We start from the raw sequence: 22636 nt of genomic DNA, 5'->3' as shown, positions 1-22636 counted from the left end.
ATGTTCTGACTTTCTCCCCTAGAAAAGGAGCTGACTTAATTATACATTACAGTTCAATCACAATCCTACTAAATAGTCTCTTCTCTAAAGACAAAACTAACTTGTGATAATTCATTTATGATCTAACAAATAAAGCTTGCCTGGAGATCAGAGTGTGGGGCTAAGCCACTAGTTAACCATAGAGGTCAGGCAGTGCACACACTTTTAATCCCAGCACTAGGGAGGTGGAGACAGGAGTTGGAGAGGTAAGAGGTGACTTTGGCTCCTTTACTTCTCTGATCTTTCAGCACTCACCCCAATATCTGACTCCGGGATTTTATTATTAAGCCCAATTAGAATTTGTGCTACACTAACTTCCAAATGTATGTCTATAAAATATGGGAGACAGAAAAGCAAAGCACAGTTACTCCTCCACTGCCCACTCCACGTTTCCTTTGTCCTCCTTCAGAACCTCAATTGGTCAGTGCTCTCACCATGACAACATGATTCCTCAACAGAGGGTACAGCAGTGTTTCATTATTCTTCAGTACCAGAACAGAAGTTCTACCGCAGCACATCCCAGTGAGTCCCCAATTACAAAGACCCCTTACTTCAGTACAGCATCACCTCAATTTCTCCTCAGTCACCAGGAGTAAGTATCCTTAGGAGAGTAATAGCTCTTCTACTTTTTGGTTCACTGACATAAAGAGCAAGTACTGCCTTTATCTTCCAACTCAACAGAACTGTTCTGTGACCGCTGGTGGAAATATTTATTTCAAATCCTCGCTCATTTCCAAGTTGCTAGAATAACAAGACGACATTCTGGGTGAGTTATTAGGTGTGAACTCGCAAGACTATTTTCAGGGTTTACTATTGTTATCACTTGGAAACAGGACTGTGAGTTTGTGCCTACCACAACATGGCTGAGTCTGTCTTTCCCTCTCTGATACTGTTGACTTTCAGGGAAGAAGGGATCTGTTATCAGGGAAGTTGATCATGTCACTCCTTCTGAACTTGCCCTACCTATTCTCTCTTTTTCTCTCCCCTCAATCTTTTAAACAGTTACTGTTCTACTTCCCTCTCTCTCCACCATTAGCTTGGTAGCTATAAATGCTCTTTTTGCTTCTCTCAATTTGAAGTTCCATTAAAAAAAAAAACATGTCCTGCAGAAAATATATTGAGTGACATCTTTCTTTCCATTCCCTATGAGGATAGTACATAGCTTCTACCGTTCTAGATACTAGGAAGTTAATCCATCATGGACAACAGATGACTTAGCATAGAGATCTTAGGCATTATAGAATGGGTGATTTAAATAACATGTCTTACTCAGTTCTAGAGGTAGAGGTGAACAAGATCAGGAGCAAGCATGACTGACCTATGGTGAGGACCTCTTCTTGGCTTGCAGATGCCTGTTTTCTCTTTCTGTACTCACAGGTAGAGAGCAGAGGGAAAGAAGCAAGCTTTCTATGTCTCTTCCAACCAGGACATACAGACCATAGGTTCATATAGACAACATGTGCTATGGGCTTACTGAACTCCAACCAACAGTCCACTGTTTACAAAGAAGGGCTGGAACTGATCCCTATCCTTGGACACTAGAGTGTGATTCTCTCACTAACCCAGTGTAGGAAAGACCGCCTAGGGCATGGCATCACCAAAGTCTAACACAAACTACAGGACCACACAACACTTTAAACTGTTTGGTTTCTAGTGCTCTGTGCTGCTGTCCTTCACTGTTTTTTGCTATCTTACAGTTAGTAGCACTTCAGATTTTCTTATTTAGCATCTCCTGTGCTCTTCACTCTTTTCTGTTTTTCTGTGTTCCCAGTGAGGAAAATGTTTCTTCTACACAAGGAAACTTCTTTACAATTCTTTCAGCATGGGTCTGCTGATGGCCAAGTCTCTCAGGCTTTTCTTTTTTGTCTGTCTAGAAGCACCTATTCTCTACCTTCACCTTTGAAAGGCATTTTTGCCTGATAGAGATTTCTAGGTTGGCAGTTATTTTCTCAGGACACTTTACTATTCCACTGTCCTCTGATTTCTATTTGCTCTACAAAGTAAATCTTCAGTCTTTGAAGATAATGTGTCTTCTCCTTTTGATTGGTTGAGACAGGAATTCCCTATGTTACCCTGGTGGGCGTGAACTCCTGGGCTCAAGTGATCCTTTAGCCTCCACCTCCTGAATAGTAGAGAATAGTGTGTCCCACCATGCCTGGCTTATGTCAATGTCAAGATTTTGGTATTTTGTTTTTGCCATCCTCCTCCTTCTCTTCCTCCCCCTGTTCAGCCCTCTCCTCATTCTATGCAGATCTACAGTGATACTTAAACCTTTAAATTTTTGGCTGCCAGGTTGTATTAGTTTTCAAAGACCTTAGTGATTTTTTTTAAAAAAAAGATTTATTTTATGTGTATGGTGTTTAGTCTGAATGTATGTTTACACACCACATACAAGCAGTGCTTGTGGAGGTCAGAAGAGGGCGTCAGATTCCGTGGAACTAGAGTTACAGATGGTAACATGTGGGTGCTGGGAATCAAACCTGAGTCCTCTAGAAGAGCAGCCAGTGCTCCTAACCACTGAGCCACCTCTCCAGTCTCAGTAGTTGTTTTTTTAAGCACTGCTCCTGATTTATTCTTTCTCCTTTCTGAGATGTCAATTCTAAGTATTTCTGAGATGTCAATTCTAAGTATTTTGTATAGTGTCTCATTTACTTCTTCAGTATTTTTGTTTGTTTGTTTGTTTGTTTGTTTTTGCATTTTCACTTTCCAGCCTTCTTTCTCATAGCTGGGGCATGAAGATTTTCTTCTGGTCTATCTTCTATTCACTAAAGTCCTACTGTAAAATTTCTAATTTGAGAGATTGTACTTTTCAAGCATAGACTTTTAAGAACTTCATAGTTTCCAGTTTTCTGCTGAATTCTCCACTTGTCATATAATTCATTAACCATATTAATCAATACCCCTTTGAGGTCCCCATCTGACAACTTTTACATCTGGCTCTTCAGTGGGAGACCTTACTGCCTGCCTGTCTTTCCTCTCAACGATTATCTTATACATCTTGTGTTCGGTTCACTGTTCCTTTTACGTGTGGAAAGTTGTAGATTATGCAAGCGTCTGGACAAGGTTACCTTCCTCTAGACATGGTGTAATTTTGCTCTGACAGGCATTTAAGACTAGGGTGATTCATTAATCAATTCCAGATGATTCAAAACTTTCAGGTTTATGCTACTCTGACTCTGAATGTAAAAGTCCCCTCTCCCCAGATGGTTTTTCCAACCAAAAGCTGGATTGTTTGCAGGGTCCTCCCTTCTCTGTCACCCCCAAACCATAGTCTGTAAGCCCTAGGTTTGTGTGTCTGCTATAATTCTCCTCAACTTCTCAATTTTGCCTCTCTATCCAGCCCTTCAGTCAGAGCGTGCAGCTGGCAAACACCTTTGAAGGGTCACATGGTACCAAGAGTTTCTCTGCCTCGTTAAAACAAGCTTCTCTTAAGTTTGCACACACAATGGTAATGTCCAACACCTTCAAACACAGGGACAATCATGCACTGGCATTTTCCGTCTTTGGCAGAAGGTTGGTCTACCCAACCCAGAAAGAGCAGAACTCTACAAGGAAACTGGCTTGGATGGCAATTTTCTCCAGCAAGCAACAGGGATAATCTTACAGATATTCTCACTTGACCTACTATAGAACATCAGTAGAGTTCTTTGTAGTCCAAAGGCAAACCTGTCTTCATTTTAATATTCTTTTGTTTTTTTTCTTCTGGGTTGTGGATGGAACCCAAAGATCTCACATATGGTAGGCCAATGTTTCTACCACTAAGTCATGTCCCTAGCCTATTGTTTTAAGCATGCTATTGCATTTCTCAAATTCTCTTAAATATCAGATTTTAAAGAAATACTATGCCAAGTGGTGGTGACACATGCCTTTAATCTCAGCACTCAGGAGGCAGAGGCAGGTGAATCTCTGAGTTTTAGGCCAGCCTGGTCTACAAAGTGAGTTGCAGGACAGCCAGGGCTACGCAGAAAAACCCTGTCTCGAAAACCCAAAAGAAAGACTGACCAACACTGGAGTCAGTGCAACGAGGTAAAAGTACTTGCCACATATGCTGGATGCCTGATATCACTGTCCTCTGGTCTCCACACGGGTGGTATGGCATATACACACACACACACACACACACACACACACACACACACAAAACTCCACACAGAGAGCAGCGTGAGAGTGAGAGAGAGACAGACTAATGGCTAATACTGATGAATTATCATTTTGATTAACTGTTATGACTACTCTTGGTTGTCAACTTGATTACATCTGGAATTAACTGAAACCCAAATGGCATCTGTGTGTGATTTTTTTCCCTTTAATTAAATTATTAAATTATTTGAAGTGGAAGACCAACATTTTTTTTTTTTTTTTTTTTTTTTTTTTTTTTTTGAGACAGGGTTTCTGTGTATCCCTGGCTGTCCTGGAACTTACTGTAGATGAGGCTAGTCTCAAACTCATAGAGATCCATCTGCCTCTGCCTCCTAAGTGCTGGGACTAAAGGTGTGTGCCACCACAGCCCAGCAGAAGATCCACTTCTAATACAGATCTTTGAGGCAGGAAGCTCCATCTTTAATCTAGGTCACATCTGCTGGCCTACATAAATGACAAGGAAGAAGGAAGCTTCTCTCTCTCTGCTTGCTTGCTCTTGCTAACAAACCTATCCCTTCACCGGCTTACTTCCTCTAGGTTCTGGCGTATACTGAAGAGTAGCTGAGATATCTGGCCTCATGGACTGAACAACTACTGGATTCTTGGACCTTCCAGTTTGCAGGCAGCCACTGTTGGATTAGCTGGACCATTCTAATAAATCCCCTTTCTCTGAGAGAGAGGGGAGTGGTAGAGATATTGATTGATTCATTCTATAAGTTCCGTTCCTCTAGAGAATCCTAATACACCAAGTTTTACAATAAAACTAAAGTAAGTATTGTGGCTATCATTTTTCATTTTTTGTTTCACAACTAAACTAGCTTCATAAAGTAAGTCAGACAGCCAATTCTTTCTAAGTTTTCAGATGGCTTACACACACACATACACACACACACACACACACACACACACACACACACACACACACTGAACAGATAGGCAATTCTGAAAAGAAGAAACTTAAGGTTAGTTGGTTTGTTTGGCTGTCTTTTGATGCTACAAACTGGACTCAGGTGTTGCATATGCTAAGCGTGTGCTTTACCAATGAACTAGACCCTATCCCAGGGAGAATTACTTTATCAACACCTTTCCATGCTCTGGTTAAGCTTTTGGAGTCTAAAGGAGGCTGAAAAGTGAAGATCCTGTCTAACACAAAGTTAGGGTCAATAAATATTTCCTTCCTACTAAAAACTTACCTCAAAAAAAAAAGGGGGGGGGATGAGTTTGCAGAGACAGCTTAGCAGTTAAGAACACTAGCTACTCTTCCAGAGAACTTGTGTTCAATTCCTAGTACCCATATGGCAGCTCACAACCTGTAACTCCAGTTCCAGGGAATCAAATGCCCTCTTCTGGCCTCCACAGGGGCCAGTCATGCATGTGGTACACAAACATTAATGCAGGCAAAACACTAGTAATACATACGTAAAAACAAATCTTTTGGGGCTGGAACGACAGCTCAGTGGTCAAGAGCACTTGTTGCTCTTGCAGAAAACCCAGGTTCAGTTCCTAACACCTACATTGTGGTTCACAATCATTTCTAACTACAGCTACAGTTCCAGGAGACCATACACCCTCTTCTAAACTCCGAGGGCATCAGACACACACATGATGCACATACATACATGAAGGCAAAACATACATATAAAATGAATAAACATATTTGTTTTTAAAAGGCTTGTTTTTACCTTATGCATATGAGTGTTTGCCTGCCATGGATGAATGTGTACCATCTGTGTGTCTGGTACACATGAAGGACAGAAGAGGGTGTCGGATACTTTGGAACTGGAGTTACAAATGGATTTGAACCAACATGTGGGTTCTGGGAACTGAAATCAGGTTCTCTACAAGGACAGTCAGTGCTCTTAACTGCTGAACCATCTCTCCAGCTTTTAAAGTTTTGGTTTTTTTTAAAGTCAGGTGTGATGGCATAATAACTATAGTCCCAATACTCAAGAAGCAGGCAAGAAGATTGTGTAAGTCATCACAGAGCTCCAAAGCATGAATACTCAGTATTTAATCAGCCGAGCAGTATTTACCAAGTGCCTACTATAAGTCAATAAGGTAAGTTTTAATTAAATATAAACTTGCCTACAAGATTAATAATCTAAGGAAGGCAAAAAGGCATAAATCTATGATTGTTATAAAGAATAGAAGGGGGTTTGGGGATTTAGTTCAGTGGTAGAGCACTTGCCTAGCAAGCGCAAGGCCCTGGGTTCGATCCTCAGCTATGGGGAAAAAAAAAAAAAAAAAAAAAAAAAAAAAAAAAAAAGGCTGGAGAAATGGCTCAGAGGTTAAGAGCACTGACTGTTCTTCCAGAGGTCCTGAGTTCAATTCCCAGCAACCACATGGTGGCTCACAACCATCTGTAATGAGATCTGGTGCCCTCTTCTGGCCTGCAGACATACATGCAGACAGAACACTGTATACATAATAAATAAATCTTAAAAAAAAAAAAAAATAGAAAGTGAAGGTACCCCAAGAAAGATATTGAAACATCTGCTACTGAACAATTCATGCCAAGTATATGCTAAGTGTCAACACCATGTTAAAGCATTCTATTTTTCTCCTGTTTCACATACCTCTAAAATGAAGAAACCAAACAATACAGAGAAAGATACATACATGTATGTATACACATACGTGTATACACATACATATAAACATACAGTGACTATGCATTTTTAGGCATCTTATTTACTGCTGAAGTACCCAAGTACCACATCATAGAAATTAAGTGCATCGGAGGCAGACTTGTATTTCTCGAACCCTAACTGGGTTCCCTTTGTGAAATGCAGGAAGTGAAACTGACTAACGCTGCAAAACATATCCTAACAGTCTTAACAAGACAGCAATTCCATCCTACATCTCTTTCTTGAAGAATAATTTAATATTCCAGCATTTAGCCGGGCGGTGGTGGCGCACGCCTTTAATCCCAGCACTCGGGAGGCAGAGCCAGGCAGATCTCTGTGAGTTCGAGGCCAGCCTGGGCTACCAAGTGAGTCCCAGGAAAGGTGCAAAGCTACACAGAGAAACCCTGTCTCAAAAAATCAAAAAAAAAAAACAAAAAACAAAAAAAACAAAAAAAAAATATTCCAGCATTTATGATGTTTTCAGGGTGAAGAAACTTCCTTCCCTACCTTACAAATTTTACTAATCAATTACTATGGCTATGTTCACGATAGGGTTAAAATAATACCACTCTGTAGACTTGAGTCACTTCTTTGAAATTACAGTAATGCACACATAAGTAGGTAATTACAGAGCAGAGGTGTGACTGTGAGAAACAGACGATGTATTTTTGTGCTGTGTGGCAAGCACGTGCACACTGCACGGGGTGCATTATTAAGCATCTCCTCCAGGTGAGATCGAGAAGGTACCCAGAAATTAAGCCAAAGTTACCTTACAAGTGACATAACTACAAATACAACCCAGAAGTAACACTCTCAAGACTGTGCTTGACAGTGGTTATCAGAAACTGGTTATGAGCTGATGAGAAGAGAAATACGGATAAGGTGAGGTTTTCATAGCTATTCTTCCTAATTTAAAGGACTACGCTGGAAGATGGTATCTAAAATACTTAACCTTGACTGTCATCCTCACAAGATTTAGATTCCCTGGGAGACAAACTCCTTGGATGCCTGGAGGGTGTTTTCAGGGAAGTTTAACTGAAGAAGAAAGAGTATGTGTGTGTGTGGGGGGGGGGCAGGCATTCCATGGGCTGAGGTTCTAGACTCAAGGAGGAAGCCAGTTGAGCAGCAGCATTCTGCTGGACTGAGGATGCAATATAACCAAGGCTAAAAGATAGCCACCACACATGCCTTTAATCCCAGCACTTGGAAGGTAAAGGCAGGTGGATTTCTATGAGTTCAAGGGCAGCCTGGTCTAGAGTCAGGACAGCCAGGGCAACATATTGAGACCCTGTCTTGAAAAAAAGAAAAGCAAAAGATAGTTACCATAATAGCTCCCACTTTTGTTCAAATTTTACTTGCATACAAAGCCCCAAAGTCTCACGACTACAATGCTTTTCTATATTCTCATATTTGTCCTCTCCTCTATAGCCCAAGCTGGCCTCAAACCTATGGCAATCCTTTAGGCCTCAGCCTTCCAAGTTATGGGATTACAGGGGAAAGCCACCACATATGGCTTTATATTTTCAAAAGAACAATTCAGTTGGGTATGGTGGTACATGCCAGTAATTTAGCACTTGGTAGGCTGAGGGTGTATGTATGAATTTACAGTCAGCTTGGACCATAATGAGTTACAGCCAGCCTGAACTACACAAGATCCTATCTCAGAAACAGAGAAAAACAGATTTTACTCAAAAAAGATGAAATAATATTTGAGATTACTACTTTCCCAGAAGAATGAAAGAATGACAGCTACATATTTCAGCTATGTACAGCTGCCTTTATAAGGCAGAATCACAAGACTGCTATGATGACTAATCACGTCAACCAGATTGGACCTGGAATCAACTAAGACATGCCACCTTGGCGTGGGTCTGTGAGGGCATTTCTAGAGGAATTAGCTGAGGGGAGGAGACCCTCTTCCCAGGGGAAATCAGTGCTGTTACTTGCCTGCCTTCACTGCCTGCTGGGCTGTGGGCTCTTGCTCTGCTGCTGCTGCTGCTGCTGTCTTTCACTGACATCAGACCTCAGCTTCCTGAATTCTAACGTGGAATGAAGACTGGCAGTGCCTCAGGAACCTTCCAGATCTTGACCACCAATTGGGATACTACTGAGGCATCTATCTTGGAAACTGTAGAGCTACCAGGTTCTCAGCCTCTCCAGTGTACAGAGAGCCACAGCTGAATTACCCAGCCCCTATTAGCTGTAGGTATTCTAGTAAACCCTCTTTTATACTATGTGTCTGTGGCGATACATTTGTAAACTAAGAAAGCTTGCCTGAAGATTAGAGGGCAGAGCCAGCTACAGAGTTAGCCACAGAAGTCAGGCAGTGGTGGCATACACCTTTAATTCCAGCACTTGGGATCACACACCTTTAATCTCAGCACTAGGAAGGTTGAAACAGGAAGTGATATAGGGCTGGGCAGAGAAAGGAATATAAGGTTGGAGGAGACAGAAATTCACTCTCTTGCAGAGGATCTGTCAGGTTGAGGAGTTGGTGAAGTAAGAGGTGGTAGCTGTGGCTTGCTCTGCTTCTCTGATCTTTCAGTTTTCACCCTGATATCTGGCTCTGGGTTTTTATTATGAGAGCATTTAGGATTTGTGCAACATGTATTAATCATACATTCTATCAGGTCTGCTCGAGAGAGCCTTGACTAAACAAGTGGTTTCCCTAGTCCCCCTTCCACCGTCAGCTCAGGGAGGCCCAACTTTTAAGACACTGCTTCTTCCTCCCACCCACACAATTCAAAACTTCACCTCAACAGACATAGTTATTACCCTGATTGTGAAGATGATTTTACAAGTGCATACTTATAAAAATTTATTGATTAGCATATTTTTAACATGCACAGACTAATTTATGAAGAAAAAAACCTTAATATATATGCTAAACAAAAAGAAAACCTCATGAGGGGAAAGGAGGTTTCAATCTTTAAAACAGGCATGGTATCCTCCCCACCTCACTATCTGCAGCTCTTCCACCGCACCCCCACCAGCCACTGGAACAATGTATTTGCTCATCTTCCTTAGGCTTGCATTTACATTTGCCAACTTAGTAATTTTTAAAATCCTGATTAATTTACTTTTCTTTGGTTACTGGCAAGAAGACCATCATTTAAAGAACATTTATCAACTAATATGCTTTACAAATTTTCTTCTTTTGACATTTGTCTATGCCCAAAGACACAGAACTAGTTTCCCCAAGACTTGAGATTGAATCCAAGACTGTCTGGCCTTAGTAAGTCATACCACTTCTTTGTTTCCTGGTTTTTCTCTACAGAACTATGTAATTTCTTTTCTTCAGTGCTGGGGATGGAAAAGAAAGCCTTCTGCAGGTTAGGAAAGCACTACACCACTGCCTAGAACTATAGTTTTAAATAGTTTACATTAGTTAGGAATGATGGTTAAAAACACAGCAGGTAAGCAAGAGCTGATGTGTGTTGCTTGTTAGTAACACTGCAACTGTGAATTATCATGACTTTATCACTTAGAATATCAAACAGCAGTGCTAATGCAAACCTAAAAACCAAGCAAAACAGTCCTCCATACTTTTAGCAAAAAACCAAAAATGTCAAATAAAAGCATTACCAATTTTAGTATGCACCAAAGCTCTGAGGTACAAGACAGTCTCCTTCTCTCTGTGAAGATCCATAGTGAATTGTCAGAGTAGTGAACTCAGTGATTATAATCCATTTAGGATTTAGAACACTGTTATCTCCCAAAGGCTCCTTATGCCCCTTTTCAGCCAGCCCCTTCTCATGTTAGTTCCAGACAACCACTGATATACTTTTAGGTTTCTGAAGATTTGCCCTTTCTGAAACCATCATAGATGTGAACTCCGGCTTCTTGGTATGTGTATATATATAAAATTTATTTTTATTTTATGTTCATTGGTATTTCACATGCATGCATGACTGTGTGAGGGTGTCAGAAGGCCTGGAACTGGAGTCATAGACAGTTGTGAGCTGCCATGTGGGTGCTGGGAATTGAACCCGGGTTCTCTGGAAGAGCAGCCAGTGCTCTCAACCATCTGAGCCATCTTTCCAGCCCCTCTTGGTATATATTTTTGTCTGCTTTGTTGTACAGTGATGCAATCAATCTCAGGGCAAGTACTTTACCATGAGCAAAAACACCCCCAGCCAATATATTTTAGGATTCATCCTTGTTCTAGGATTACATTACATTACCACTACTGCTCAATTAATTAATTTATGAATATTTGAGTAAAACAGTCTTGCTATGTAGCCTTGGCTGGCCTAGCACTCAAGATCCTTCTGCCTTCTGAGTGCTGGGATTAAAGGCGTGCACCATCATACCCACTTCCATTATTTCTAATTATTGAGTAGTATTCCTAAGTACACACCACACCTCTTTATATATTTACCAGTGGACAGTCATCTTGACCATCTCCATCCCTCACATTACTGTCTTTTGATGACAGCCATTCTAATAGGCGTGATGTGGTGCCTCACTGTAATTTCAATTCATCTCCCTATGTCTAGTGAAACTGAGTATCTTCGTATATGCCAACCATCTGTGTATCTTCTCTGATGAAATGTCTGTTGAAACCTCTTCTGTTTTAAAGTGGGGTATTTTCCTATTAACTTATGATGACGTCTTCTTTTCTTTCCTAGGCCTGGGACATGTCTTTAATCCCAGCACTTGGGAGGCAGAGATAGGCAGATCTCTTTGAGTTCAAAGCCAGCTAAGGATGCATAATGAGACACTGTCTCAAAAAAAAAAAAAAAAAAAAAAGAAAGAAAGAAAGAAAAGAAAAAGATTCTTACTCTTTGCCCAGGCAGGTCTCCAGCTCCTGGGCTCCAATACTCTTCCTGCCTTTCTACCAATTTCAATCACTTAACATGTATCTCTACTGAAAATCTCGGTAGCAAACTAAAAAAATAAAAGATAACATGATTGTCCCAAAGTCAGATGTATGATTCTCCTTTCCCAGTAAGACTGTGAAGCTTGCAATACTCCATTCCTTTTGTGTTAAAGGACCAAAAGAAAGATACATTGCTGTAGAAAAATGGGTCAAGTGAGGGAAATTGCTTTCCCACTGAGGTTTGAGATTGAATAGGAAGTGGCTGAATTAGACAGAAGAAAGGCAGGCATCACCCATTCACACGTGGTTCTTGTATATCAAAGGCTCAGCTTCCTTTGCACTTAGCCCATTAGCTAAAGCATTCCCGTTTCAAGGTGACACAGATTCTCTTCCCCCCTCCTTTACAGAAATGTGTCCCCCTTTTCATAACTTGTATTAAAACTAGAATCCTTGAACGGACTTAAAATTTTTCAGTAATATTAATTTTCAAATACTGCTCTAAGAAAATTTTATTCTGCTGCGGCAGAATAAAAATAACCCCCAAGTTCTATGTACTAAGACTGGCACACTCTTGCCTGAGCCATCTTGATGCCACAGTCAGGAACCTGGGAAAAGGAACATTTACACCAGGATTTCCACATGAGTACTGTTTCTTCTACACACATCAAAGGCGTTTCATTTAGAGTCCCAAATGACACTGACTGGAGCTGTCAGCTTCCAGCTTCATTAGAGACCCATGCATTGATGGTTAAGAAATCTTTTATGAATAGGCCAGATACTTCAGATCAAATATAGGGTATCAAAGATCCCCTAGATGTTAGAGTTGATAAAAATCACTCAGCCAGCCTGAATGAGATAGTGTAACAGAGCCATGGGGGTAGGGAGAACTGAAGACAGGTAGGCCTGTCCTCTTCTCTCATCTATGTAGAGAATAAACAAGGTGATTCATTTAGTGATTTGAACTTGGCACTGACCAGCACTCCTTAACTGGTGCTACTGTGACATCTGGAACCTTTCATGGGCTGCAGTCTTTGGCTTGACAGACTGTACACAGCTCCCAAATCCAGGCTTTACTCTATCTCTGATGTATAGGACTTCAGGACAGCAAACAGGAAAGGGGGTGGGACAGTAAGCTTTGCAAGAGAAACCAACGAGAATTTTGAGCATATGTAAAGGCTAAATTCAGAAACTGATGTGTCTAAGACTAATGTAAGATTCACTCAGAAAAATTACAAGTTAGAAAATAAAAATTATTCAGCCTTAGGATTTACCAGATCAAAGTTCTGCCATCCAAGGCTAAATAGGCACACGGGGGCTATTTAAGTAACTATAGCTAGGGACTGGGAGTGTATCTCAGTGGGAAGGTCCTTACTTGGCATGCATGACACTTCTCAGTTGGGTTCTCAGAACCACAAATGAGTGAATGAATAAGTACACATAAAATTTTTGACAAGTACTTAAGAGTCAATAAAAAGTGATTTCAAGAAATGAATTTTGACAACATCCTTTAAAAATCCTCTTACTAAGTGAACAATAAGCTTAACATATATGCTAACTGGGTAATTCAGCTTGGCCAGAGTAATCTCTTCCTTGGATTGTGCTCATGTATTCAATGGGCTTGTATCTAAAGATAGTCATCCAATGTGTTGACCAACAGATACTATTGTCGCTATTTATTAAACCTAAAATTTTAAAGTCTGTGAGAAATACCATGTGCTGTTCTTTCTTGATTTTACTTGGGGACATTTACTGGAAGTACCAGGGCCTCAGGGGAAAAATAATGACCCATTCCTCCAGGTACCCATAGAAAAAAGTGATGCAAGGATCTCCTTGATGTCCATTGAGATGGACTCATCACCCTTCTATTGTTCCTCCCAACTACGCTGACTCAGTAATTATCTTAAAAGGCTAAAACCTGAGCAGAAGTACTCAATTATCAACTCCCCTTTCCCTCATGATTGCTTGTGGAAGCATCATCTCTGAAGAAATACATGACTCAGAATTGAAAATATTTATTTATTAGTACTCTACACAGAGAAATTTCTCTAGTAACCAACTACAGTAATGATCCCTAAAAGTATAGTTTTAAAGATTTATTTTTATTAATGTGTCTGTGTGAGCATATGCCACATGGTGTGCAAGTGGCTGTGGAAGCCAGAAGAGGGCATTAGATCTCCTGAAACTGGAGTTCCTGGAGTTTGCAAGCAGCCCTGTATGAGTGCTGGAAACAGAACTCGGGTCCTCTGCAAGAGCAACCAGTGCTCTTAACTGTTGAGTCATCTCTGCAGGCCCTGAAAAATTTTACCTTAATATTTACAAAATACCATAGTGACTGTAGTGATTACAAAGAGGAATAGCATATTCCTATTAACAGGTAACTCAAGCCTAATAAAGAAATGATTAACATAATGAAGATTTTTGCACTAATGTGCAACCAGTTAACTAAAGACTTAACAGATGTTAAGTACAATATGACTAAGATTCTCCTCACCTAACTATGTAAAAGAAAACAATGTCACTTGTTTTAATGTTTTCTCAGGTAGAATGTAGCAGTTACACCTATAATCTCAGCACTCAGGAGGTTGAGGCAGAACAATACTGAGTTCAAGGCTAGCCTGAGCTACATAGTAAGCTGTTCTCAAAAAACAAATTAAAGAACTTTCTCGTTCTATTCTAAAGGAGTAAAAAAGAGAAAAGTTTATTTTGTTTTTAAATCTTTTGTCTTTGTTAAACAAGAATCTATTGTTCCTTAAGTTTATGGAAGTTACATTTGTTTAATAAAATGTTGTAATCTATAAAAAACACCCAACAAAACTACTACTGTAGCTCTACTGTAATAGTTATGTGATAACCCAATCTTGCTTCTTTGCAACTTTGAAAATACTTGCTTTTGCTTCCTTTTGGTCAATATTCCATGTCCATAAAGTTTAAAGTATATCTTGGGATGCATATAAGCTGTCAGGTACTCAGAAAACTTGCTTTCATTGATAGTATTCACCATAATTAGCACCAGAATCCCACTCTCACATGGCCAGATGTATGCCTGGGTTTTGCTGTGATCCAAATTTCTACCCCAGGACAGAACCTCACACAATAAGTTCTCTTGCCCCAACCATATTTACCAAGGATGTGTTGTATTTAACGGGACATTTCACCATGGCTTCTTGGGGGCTTAATTTTAAGCCTTCCAGGCACACCCTACAAAGAGCAGCATGCCTCTTAGAATTCCTTCCTTCTGACAACCCACACAAACCCTGTGTGTTTTGTCCTGCAAATTCTTAATATCTTTCAGTTCCACCCCATCAATATGCCACCCAGGCCACCTGTCTCACACAGCCAGTCATACTGCCCATAATTTGAACACTGCATCTGTTCAAGGGATGTTCCCCATCCACCACTGTTCATGTCAAGTTCATCAACAACCATTAACAGTTTCCAAGCAGGCAAACAATGTTTTTTTTTTTTTCCCTGCCAACACACAACTAACAACATAAAACTAACACCAAACTCACTAACAACACAAAAACTAGGTCCCAGTGCCCATTTAAGTTATTAAGTACAGAGTCCCTCTATGTCTCAGCCATGGTGTTCCCCTAACTTGGTTTGCCCATTATTTCCTTGTAGAGCTATCACTTTCACCCAAGGAAGTTTCATCTTTCAGGACCATGACTTTTCAAGCCAAGTTTTGTGTGTCCACACCACCATCATCCCATCAAGCCACTTTCTATTCTGATTGATGGGCACACCCTCAGCATTTCCCAAGGGCAGTTCCCTTAAACTACAAGTTAGTCTAGAGGAAAGCTGTGCTTGGTGGTCATGGAAGACTGGGAAATACTGGGCTGGACTTCTCTAAGCATCTATTTTGAAACTCACCCTTACAAAGAGGATATGGTAAGTATATGACTACATAAGCATACACCAACCATAGATTTTTGCCAAATTCCTGTATGGGTGTGTAGCTTCCTCCAAACCTTTCTTGACTGTTCTCTCTTTAAATACCATCACCAGCAGGCCAACTCTAGGAAGTCCACAAGTCCCTTCTTCCACTGTAGCTGTGCACACAGAAGGCAGCAGAGGGACAAGGAGAAGCTCTGGCCATTAGAGGACTGAGGCACATACCAAGGCTGACTGACCAGCAACTCAATCTATACCAGCTAAGGTTCCTCACATCTATACATGACCAGAACACTCATACTTATTAGCTAACACAAAGAAAATGCTCAGAAAGCATGCTGTTAATACCAGCAGCAGGGTGGGTGAAATACGGTACAAAGGAGTTGAGATTAAGAGATCATTTTAAAATCCACACTATTTCTGTATGTGATGCTTTGGGGTGCACTGAGTTTGAATTCTGGCATCTCCTACAAACTGTAGGTTACTGTGGAAATTCCTTCCACCTCTGTTCTTCCATCTGCTCACCTGTGAAATGGGAGTAATAAAGGCAACTACTTTAAGGGGGTATTGTTAAGTATTAAATAATATGGTCTTGACATGGAGCCACACTGAATGTTTATTAAGCATTTTTGAAGACTTTCCTAAATGGAGATCTGACTGATACTGACCACCTCCCTACCTCACAACTGTCCTCAGTGACTCTGGCACTAGGGCCTATAGAACAAACTACCAATTTCTTTCCTCAGGGTATTCCCTGACAGAAGAACCTTTGCTCCAAATATCAGCCTACAGCCTCCTTCATTGAGAACAAAGCTTACTAAGTAAGCCTGCTCCTTGCACTCTTCCTCTTTCTTGGTAGTTCATGTGAACTGTGAGAAAACAGCATTGTGATCCAAGGAATACTCCTGCACCCCTCTCCCACCGCTTCTCAACAACTCTGTTGTTGATCTCTTGTCTCAGCAAGAAGCAATGCATGGGGTCTGAGCTGCCAGCTCCTACCTGCAGATCCAGCTTAATTCCAGCTTGCTATTTTAACTTGGATTCTCCTGCTTAGTTCAAAGAGTAATTAAAAAGAAATGATCTTTGGGAATAAAAAGTCCATAATGCAAACTCAAGACAAGCAAATAATTTTTGCTGTGAAAGTTTTCTGGCTTCGGAGAATAATCTGACTTGATGCTTCAATGCTGTAGGTCCACAGCTCAAGCCTTCTGAGGAAGGATGCTTGACCATATAAAGAATATTCTCTACCAGAAGGTCTAAAGAAGGAAGACAGAGAAGGTCTTTAGATTGAGAAATGAGGCATCTGCTTGGGCATTTGAATATAAAGGCATTTGTATTTATTATACAAAAAGTGATGGCTATAAAGAATGCCATCAGCTTCAATGACAGTGAACTGACAATTTTAAAAAATTGTTGTGGCAGAAAGGTTTATGAAGAGGTGAAGTGGAAAGTAAAGCCCATCAGACCAACCCAGCCTGTACTCTGGGAACCCATCTCCCAAAGGACTCCTCAGCCTGGAGACTATGCATGGCCAGGTGAGCTCATGTGTTTGTAACAGGAAAGATGTGTTGCAACAAACAGGAAAAGGGGAGGGGGCAGTGACAACTCCATATTCTAATTCCTAGAGGAAGTATTTCAATTCATTGCCTGCAAGAGGCATATATTTCAGAAGTCACATTCTTGCCCACTCTTGATCCCAACTGTATCATAGCTGGGACTCCAAGAGCCACAGGATTTACACGAACAAGAGGGCTGCTTTCACAAGGCTGATCCTGCTGTTGTGGTGTGCAGCTGTGGAAGGCAGGCTCAGGAGAGTGTGCACTGTCTGAGCTGCCTCAGGGATGTTTCATGGCTGGGTGCCCAGATTGTCTAGCTCTGCACACAGCTCTGTAGTGTTTTGAGGGCTACATGGGAGGAATGCATTCTTAAATTAACAAACAGCTCTCCATCTCTGCATAGCTTCTTCATTCTCTGGAAGCATCTGAGGCCAAGAAGTCACTTTAGTACAATTCTAAAAACGGCACAAAGTGTAAGAAGTTGCACAGCACCCTGAACATGCAAAACCGTGTTGTATCAAAGTGGAGAATAAAAAATAAACCAAACACGCTCTGGACAGAGGTTTTCATTTCTCTGTTTCACATCATTTATATGCATTCTCTGCAAAGTTACACAGTCCTTTCTGGCAAGTAATCTTTGTATTTTTAAGTGATTATATTTTTGAAAAATTGTGTATAACCTGAAAATTTATCAATAGGAATACAAATATGTGTTAAAGTTTATTTTTAAAAGGTATATTATTTTGTAAGAAACACTCTCCTCACAACAACACAAGTATTTAAAAGCCAATTTGTAAAAATATAATTTACATAATTAAACTGGCCTAAAAAGGTAAATATGTTTAAAAAAAATCTACCCTTAAATATTGACTGGTTCAAAAATGACGCTCTGCTCTCCTTACTCAAAGCAATGATGTCTTCAAACAAGGTGATTAAGATGTTAAGTATTGTTAAGTCCCCTTTACTGAAGCCATTTATCCTGACAGAGGACTTCATCACCTGCTCATCTCTCAAGAGACTTCCCTCCTGCTCACCTACACACACAACAAGGCCCTCTGAAAGAACACTTGAATGAGAGGTAAATGCCTATCTAACTGTCTCAAAGTAATTTCAGTTAAAGGAAACCAAACCCAACTGGACAAAAACCATCACCTGGCTTTTCTTAGCTCATTTGGAACTTTCCAAGCCCTGCCTGATGAGGGATCTGCCTCTTGCTCCCTCCACCCACACCACTCCAGGATCCAAGGACTGCTATAAATCTAGACTCCTCATCTCCTTTTCATGCTTTTTTCAAACTAAGTTTCTTAACTAGCTTCAACCCCAAATCACCATTGTCTCAGATGCTATTTGTAAATCTAAGGAACTTACAACCAATCTCCTTTCTTGTACAATCTTCTCAAATAGCACCTTGGCACAGTTAGCCTTGGCTGAATCGTAAATAGTCATCACACACACACCCCTCCCTCTCTTCATGGATCAAATTCATACTGGAGAAGGTGGCAGTCTACAAAACAGCTCTTCTACATGTTAGGTTGTAACGGTGCTATTTCTGAAGCCAAAGACACTTTAACACACTCAAATCAAATCACAAAAAAAAAAGTAATTTTATTAATCTCACCCCCTCCATGTCAACTTGGGTCCATCAAGAGTAAGTTCACAGGCAAGGACCTCCTTCTCCCCAGCTAGTGGATATGAATGGGTGGGGTAATACACTCAATTCTTGCAGGAATTTTATCTTCCACATAAAGCTCCCTTCAATGAAGAAAAGCTGCTCTTCATCCCACTCCTGACTTCCCCCTGGTTTAGTTCTGGATAACAGTATTTGGAAACGCACACTGCTTAACAAAAAGGTGGCAGCAATGAGGAATACTGTCCTTTAAAGTTTCAAATCGTCTCCAAAAATGGCTTGGCTACTTTTTAGCCAATGATGCCAAATGAAACAATGCACCTTACTCCAGCATAACCAGTACTCCAAAATGCCAAGTCAATTAAGCATAAATATAAGCCTGTTTTATATTTATTCCTTTTATTAAAGTATATCTGTCATTGTGACAACACAACACTAAACATAAGGAAGACTGACCATCATTTACAAGAGTCCCAACAACCACCAGAACATTTAAACACCAGAATCCCAAGTGGAATTAAGATGAACCTTTTGCCAATCTCAGGGTCTAGGCTTTAATTTGTCCACATACTAGCACATGGGAAGTCCCTGTCAGATTGCTTTGGACAAGAAGCATGAGTTTAAATTCACAGTTTTAAAATCAAATCCACATAATTAAATCATATGTGTAGGACATATACATTTAGCTATTACTTTCAGAACTACTACTTTCTACTTATTCAAAATATGAAAGAAAAATAGAGTCTAAGAATCTTTTTGGGGGGAGAGGGGGGAGACATAAGGTTCTCTGTGCAGCCCTGGCTATCCTGGATCTCAGAAAGATCCACTTGCCCTGCCTCCCTAGTGCTGGGATTACGGCTGACTCTCAAGAATCTTCGAAGAATGCATATATTAAAAGCATTTTGGTAGGATATATCCATATCTTTTCAGTATGGATAAACAAAGTCCCAACTACTCAGGCCTCCTATGAGCAACAAAATCAATTCAGTCAATATAACAGAACCCTGCATTTTAAAAGTTTCACTATAATTTTCCTCAATGAAAGCATCTTAGTGAGTGCCACACTGAAATGTCAAAAATCAAGGCTCACCTCTACTGTTCTGGAAAAATGTAATTTTCTTCAAGGTGCCCTCTGACAGTCAAGTTCAACTGGCTTGGGCTGTTCTATCTAACTCAGCCTCTCATTTCGTAGGGAAAGAAGTCTGCAATCCAGGAACTTAACTGTCAGCACCCCACACACTTAAAACTGTCCTCTGAAGTCACTTGAGTCACGTTTTGAGAGTCTCAACTCATTTATATAGTCATTCCAGTCTAAAGACAGGAAACTGCTTAAAATAACACTGTATACAGTCAAGTGCCATTCAGCGATGTGGTCATGAACGGACTAGCTCTATTGGTTCAAGCCAGTTAATGTGCACACCAGATACCCAGAAAACAACCACCACCCAGAAGCTGGGCAGCACAATGGCGCAAACCAGCCAGGAGACAGACTTGCGACTCCTTTAAGATGCCCAAGTTGGCCATCAATGGAGCACCATTTTGAGTTTTGAATCTGCGCTTCATACCCAGAAGCCAACGAGCAGACCACTCAAATGGAGGTTTCATCTGGCGAAGGCAAAGGTTGGAGACAACTCAACTAATTACATACGGAGGCATCAGCACTGTCAGATGTCTCGGAACGCCATAGGTGCAGCCGAGCCCCGCCGGCTCCTCCTCCCAGGGTTCCCGCACAGCATCCCAGCACCATCCTTCATCAGGATTCCTCCAGCTACGCGCAGCGCGCGCGCCAACCGTCTCCTTGCCCGGCCAACGCACAGGGGGGTGGGGTGGGGAACAGCTTGACGTCCACATCTGCAGGCTTTAACTGCTACAGATGCATTTCGCTACATCTCACCTACTTGGTGAAGGCGCGGACCAAGCATCCCTTAAAAGCAGAGGCGGCGTCGGGGCGCTCGGGTTTCGTTATCTGTTAACGGGGCCGGGTTGGCGGCGGCGGCGGCGGTGGGTCTTCCTCGCACGCAGCACTCCGCAGTCCGTTTGCCACACCGTTACATATAAATCCACCTCATTCCACAACTGCAGGGGGCCCTCGGGGTCGCGTACGGCTCGCTAAACAACGCCACACTGCGGATCGGTGGATGCCACCCTTTGGAAACGCACGGTCTGCAAGGGACCGTGCAGCGAGACCGACTCTCCTCCTCCACTGCATTAGTTTAAAAAGAGAGAGCGAGCGGGGGGGGGACGGCTAAGCGCCCGACCCCTGGGTCCCCCAGCCCGGTGCCGCACGCCCGGCCCGGCGCTCGCTGCCCGCGCCTCTCCTCCCGCCCGTCAGCCCCGGCCGGCGTCGCACGCGGGTCGCTCGGGGCCGCCGCGCTCCGGCTCGGCCGAACAAAGGGCCCGAAGACCTCCGGGCTCAGCGGCGGCGGCGCGCTCACCTGGGCTCCGTCCCCGGCGGCGGCTCCGCGGGGCTCCGGCGGCGCGGGCCTGGCGGTGGCGAGGTCGCTCTCGGCCGCCCGGGGCCCTCGGAGGCGCTCCGGCGGTGGGGGCCCGCTCAGAGCCGACGCCGCGGGATCTAGACCCGGCGCGGGCGGCGGGTGGGCGGCGGCACGGCTCGGCAGGTCCAGGTCCAGTGCCCGCGACGCCGCGACGCGCCCTGCTCCTCAGTCTGGCGGGCCGCGTCTCGGACGCAGCCCGGGTAGGAGGCGGCAACGGCGGCGGGCGGCTGGGCGCGGGGCCGCTCCGCTCCCTCCGCCTCAGGCTCCGGCTCCGGCTCCGGCTCCGGCTCGGGCGGGCCCGCGCGGCGGCGGCGGCGGCGGCGGGAGCGCGACGGCGCGGGGACGGCCTGTCACGGGGACAGCCGGGGGCGGCCCGGCGGCTCTCAGGGCTGCGCGGCGACGCGGTCGGCGACGGCGGCTGCGGCTCCCGGGGCCGTCGCGCTGAGGTGCGGAGCTGCCACCGCGGCCATCTTGTTGCTCTAACTGACAAGAACCCCCCCTCCCCCCGCTCCAGCCAGACGCGGCGCTCGCACCCCGGCCCCGCCCCGCGTTGGCCTCCAACAGGAAGTCGTACCGGCCCCTGGCACGTGACTCCCACCGCATCTGCATACCGGAGGGCGATCTGGCCAATCAGCTCCTCGATCCTGAGCTCCGCCTCCAGGCACCACTCCCGATCCCATTGGTTCGTCCCGAAAGGACCACGCCTCCTTCTTCTCCCTTAATACCCGCCCGCGCTGTGGTTGCCCAGACCGCGCGGGGAGCGCGCGTGGTTGCGAGCTGCGCGCTCTTCGCGCGCCTCGGACGCGCGCCTTTCCCCGGAGCTGGCTCTCCTTCCCGGTCAATGCGAAGAGCCTCGCGGAGTGTCCCCTCGTTTCTGGGCACTGTGGCTCCGCGTTAGCGTGCCTGCCAAAGGGGTACAGACTCAGTTCTACGCGGCCGCCGGGTCCTCCGGGTCTGCGCCCCGCGGCGTCCCGGCTCTGCGCGGCGTTTTCGCCCGGCGGCGCTAGCCCTCTGCGCAGCGGCGCCCTGAACCTGGCGCACGCACCGGCGCGCGTCCTGCCCGTGCCGTGCACACGCCTTGCACCTCCCCACGGTGCATACACGTACGTGCGCGGGCCGCGGCCTAGAAGCTCACGGCGCGCTCCTGGCAGCTGTCTCCTGGCCCCCTCCTTCTCTCAGCGGCTCCCCGGGGAGCGCCCCGCTGCGAGCCAAACAATCCCGGCTGCGAAACAACCCCCCCCCCCCCCGGGAGGCCTGCTTTCCTTGCAGCTCCCACACCCCACCCTGCCGCTCACGCAGCCTGCCCACCCGAAGGCCGTGGGCTCCCGCTACTACACACCCCGCATTTCCTTCCTGGCTCTCCGTAGCCCGCCGCGGTCCTCCATTCTTTGGCTCCTCCTCGGTATACATAATAATCCGTGGTGGGCAATCAGGCG

The 22636-nt window shown here is 43.7% G+C and overlaps 1 long non-coding RNA gene across 1 annotated transcript; it reads left to right on the top strand.

Annotated features, from left to right (window-relative positions):
- The first annotated feature begins 283 nt into the window (after positions 1-283).
- On the top strand, positions 284-4954 carry LOC119086950. Its single transcript, XR_005090364.1, has 2 exons — positions 284-805; positions 4717-4954. It is a non-coding gene; the product is annotated as an uncharacterized LOC119086950 (long non-coding RNA).
- The last annotated feature ends 17682 nt before the right edge of the window (positions 4955-22636 follow it).

The sequence above is a fragment of the Peromyscus leucopus genome, chromosome 8b, assembly GCF_004664715.2.
Source record: "Peromyscus leucopus breed LL Stock chromosome 8b, UCI_PerLeu_2.1, whole genome shotgun sequence".
Classification (NCBI taxonomy): domain Eukaryota; kingdom Metazoa; phylum Chordata; class Mammalia; order Rodentia; family Cricetidae; genus Peromyscus; species Peromyscus leucopus.
The sequence above is the reverse complement of the archived record's forward strand: the minus strand, read 5'-3'. Positions and strand labels throughout refer to the sequence as shown.